The sequence below is a fragment of the Myotis davidii genome, unplaced genomic scaffold (assembly GCF_000327345.1).
Source record: "Myotis davidii unplaced genomic scaffold, ASM32734v1 scaffold391, whole genome shotgun sequence".
Taxonomy (NCBI): Eukaryota; Metazoa; Chordata; class Mammalia; order Chiroptera; family Vespertilionidae; genus Myotis; species Myotis davidii.
In genome coordinates, this window is record NW_006284336.1 from 4097755 (window position 1) to 4102236 (window position 4482).

General features: G+C 44.2%; 1 long non-coding RNA gene across 1 annotated transcript; it reads right to left on the reverse strand.

The window, feature by feature from the left end:
• Positions 1–2736: 2736 nt before the first annotated feature.
• LOC107184517 lies at positions 2737–4482 on the reverse strand. Its single transcript, XR_001515366.1, has 3 exons — positions 4443–4482; positions 3691–3781; positions 2737–3086 (listed from the first exon to the last, which is right to left on the reverse strand). It is a non-coding gene; the product is annotated as an uncharacterized LOC107184517 (long non-coding RNA).

Sequence of the window (4482 nt, forward strand, 5' to 3'; positions counted from 1 at the left end):
CCAGGGCTTGAGACGCCCAAAGGAAAACCATGGGGCCGAGGCTCTTCCAAGCAGGCCCCAGTTTCAATAGCAGACGCCTGCAACTCAACAGCAAAAACACAAGCAAACAAACCCCCACAAATAACCTGATTTAAAGATGGGCAAAGGCCTTAAACAGACAGTTCTCCAAAGAAGACATTCTAATGGCCAACAGGTATCCGAAAACGTGGCAGATACTACTGATTATCATGGAAATGCAGATCAAAACCACAGCGGGATATCGCCTCATACCTGTTGGGATGGCTATTATAAAAAAAAAAAAAAAAAGATAAGGGCTGGTGAGGAGTGGAGAAAGAGAGCCCTTATGCCCTTTTGCTGGGAATGTAAACTGGTGCAGCTACTGTGGGAAACAGCAAGGAGGTTCCTCAAAAAATTAAGAAGTAGAACTACCATATGGTCCTGCCGCCCGCCTTGTGGGTTTACATCCAAAACAATTGAAGGCAGGATCGCAGAGTTATCTGCGCTCCCCAATTCATGGCAGCATGACTCACAATAGCCAAGATGTGAAAACCACCTAAATGTACACCAGTGGATAAATGAATACAGAAAATGTTGTATATACGCACAATGAAATATTATTCAGCCTTTAGAAGGAAGGAAATCCTACCATTTGACAATATGGATGAACCAAGCCAGCCACAGGAGGACAAACATTGCATGATCCCTCGCATAGGAAGTATCTAAATTAGACCGACAGTAGCAGAGAACAGTGATGGCTGCCAGGGGCTGGGGGAGGGGCGCTGGGGAGATGTTCAGTGGGTGTAAAGTTTCTGTTACACAGGAGTAAATTCTAGCAACCTGCTGTGCCATGGTGTGCCTATAGTTGTATTGTACACCTAAAATTTTGTTAAGAAGATAAGTACCATGTTAGGTACCACCCACACGCAGAATACAGCACACAAAGCAACAACAGGACATGTTTGGAGAGGATGGGTACGTTTATCACCTTGATTGTGGTGCAGGTAACACAGGTATACACGTATGTCCGAGCTCCTCAAATGGTGTGCATAAAATATGTGCAGGTTTTGTATACCAGTTGTACCTTCAATAAAAATTTTACAAAATAGAGGGGTCCACCCCCCACACAGAAGCAGCGAGGCTGGGCCTAACCCTGACAAGTTCGGGGAGGCAGTTCTGGGTGGCACTTCCTGTCACAGCGGCCTGCCAACCAGCAGCTGGGACCCAGCTTGTCCCCAGGGGACATGCACTTCTCTGAACAATGTCGGGAAAGGAAACCAAGCTCAAAGGCTCTCAGGGGCTTTCTGGTCATTTTTGGCTGTGGGGGTGGAGGGGAGGGTGGTGGGCCTCCGCCTGGCGCGGGAAGGAGGCTGGGTGAGGAGGGCCCACTGTATAAAATGGTTCTAATACTGAGACCCCGCTACTCATCAATGGCCAAGTTATGCTAAGCTCTTTGTCATCCATTACCTTGAATTCTTTAGGTAGGCTTTTTTTTTTTGACAGCTTTATTGAGATATAATTCACATACCATACAATTCCACACCTAAAGGGTACAGTTCAATGGCTCTTAGTATATTCCCAGAGATGCTTAACTATCATTACAGCCAGTCTTTGAACACTTTCCTCACTCCAAAGAGAAAGCCTTGGTCATCTCCCTCCAGCGCCCCCTCCCCTCAGTCCTAGGCATCTGCTATTTCACTTTCTGTCTCTATAGCTATTTTTAAATTCTTCAACCAAGGATAGGTTTATTGATTTTAGAGAGAGACGAAGGGAGAGTATATTCCCAGAGATGCTTAACTATCATTACAGCCAGTCTTTGAACACTTTCCTCACTCCAAAGAGAAAGCCTTGGTCATCTCCCTCCAGCGCCCCCTCCCCTCAGTCCTAGGCATCTGCTATTTCACTTTCTGTCTCTATAGCTACTTTTAAACTCCTCCACCGAGGATAGGTTTATTGATTTTAGAGAGAGACAAAGGGAGAGAGAGAGAGAGAAAAAACACACACATGGATGTGAGAGAAAAACTTCGATTGGTTGCCTCCTGTATGTACTCAGACCGGGGATTGAACCTGCAACCTTTCAGTGCACAGGATGACACTCCAACCAACTGAACCACCTGGCAAGGGCTCTGTCTCTATACATTTCCCTATTGTGGAATCCCAAAGGTGGATTGGATGAGGAAATTGGGAGATTCAGAGAGGGTAACTGACCCGCTCAAGGTCACACAGCTAAGGAAGTAAAAGACCTTGGACTTGAACTCAGGTCTTCCTGTCCTCCAAGTCCATACCGTCCCATTGCACCACAGAGCTTTTTCTTCCCAGTAACAATATTAAAAATAGTCAGCCCTTATGGTTGAACTGGGAAGCCTGTTTTGCCTCCATTGTCTCATTTAATCCTTATAATCACCCTGGGAGGTAGGTAAAGTTTTTATACCCATTTTGCAGAGAGGCAAACTGAGGTGCCAAGGGGCTAATGGTCCAATGCGTCATGGCTGCTAGCAAATGGAAGAGGGTTATGGGAAAAAACATGTATATGTATATATATATGGACTTGTGAGGGACACAGAATATAAAGTTGAAACAATGCTGATTAAAAGACTATTTTCTCTTATGTTATCCTCCCTTCCCCTTCTTCTTTCTTTTTATATGAAAAGGAAAAGAAAGTTTCCTCCACCCTCTGAGGTCACTCCCTGACCCATTTGTGAATGCCTGTGGATTGGTTACAAATTCACTTCTCCCCGCCTGAATGCCTCCTATTAATGCTGGGGATGGCCGTGGGCCTGCATGTGCATGGGCTCCGGCACCAGACAGACCTGGGTGCAAATCCTGCTTCCACCACGCACCTACTTACTGTCATACCATAGCCAAGCCATGACAGGCTTTCTGCAGTATTTGCCTGAATATACAGGGTGACTTCTCCCCCTACCCATCATGCTCTCAAAAGGAAGTGTCATTTTGTCTTCAAGGCCTTCCAGAACCGGGGCTGCTGTCTTAATTATGTTATTTTGAAGAGCCAAGTTGAAGTTTGAGAAAAAAGGAGATGAGGAGCCCCAAACACTTGTTCATTGCACTGGATTCCATTAGTTGTTCACCTGAGGGTGAAAAAATGAGGCAAAGAAAAAAGCAATTAAAAATATGGAAAAAGCTGCTGTCTACCATGACCATTATCTTATATACAACAGACATTTTAACTCGAAAAGTACTGGAGGCTTGCAACCATAGATTAAAAGAGTGTTTTTCAATGGAAGTATGTTGTACATGTTCTTTCTTGCTTGCTCCCAGGGGACCGGAGAAAACTCCTGCCAGAATTAGCATCTGTTTGGACAGAGGTGAGGAGCCACAGCCTCCTAGAGCCTCTCCAAAAGCTCTGTTTGCACTCAGCCTCATTTTCTCAGCAGACCTACCCTGTTTCTCTGTACATGCAGACTCTGCAACTACAAATTATGCATTTATACGGTTGTACTAATACATCATGTACATTATATAACACAACAAAATAGAATTGTTAAAAGGATGGGTGGAAATATAAGTTGAAGTCCTAAAAACAAACAAACAAAACCCCAAACAAAAAAACAAGGTAAAGAAATACAATCCAGATTTGGCCATTATTCCTGGCAAATGGGTCCTGTGATTCCAAGTGGTCGATGTTATAACGAGCCTTTCAAAGACCTTTTTAAAAACAGAGCAGTCAGTGACCTGTGGTGAATAGTCCTGGTACACCCGGAGACAGGACCAGTAAAAGAAATGAATCCATGGATTTGCTAAAGCCAGCAAATGAGTCCCGTGGCTTCAGATATAACATTCTCAGTCACAACAACATTCCTAGATTCAAAAGATGTAACTCAAGCAACTTAGGAGTGAAACACGTGTCTGTCTTACAGCTCTATAGGTGACCCTAAAGCTGGCTCTAGTCACCACGAAGGCTTTTGTATCAGAGATACATATGAAAGCTTGAGTAACATTGCTTCACAAAACCAGAGAATGAAAAAAGCAATACATTTCTCCGAAAGGTACATTACATCAGACACACAGAGTATGTGACTTGAAATAGGCTAGCTATGTGAGTCAACTACCATAACTAGGCATTTAACTAAGCCATCTATATGCTTGGAAGTTTATAAAGTGAGCCATAAAAAACAAACAAACAAAAAAACCTCATTGGGAAAATGGGAGCTCGACCATCTGGTAATCTACATTCCTTAGCACAAACTTTTGGGGTCAGCCTTCCTTTGTTCCTGTCTTACAGATGGGGAAAATGAGTCTGAGGGTATGTAAGTGGCTTGCCCCGGGTAGTAAAAGGTGGTCAAACACGAGCGCAGCCTATTTCCAATTAGGGCCATCAACAGCCAATTCTCGGTAATTATGAGGAGTCTATTAAATGTATGCAAAACACGTGTATGCAGTAGGCGCTCCATAACTGTTACTCGATGTGGAAATTTTCGCTCTACCTTACAAGAGACTTCGCTTCCACTCCTGCTGGCTCGGCGT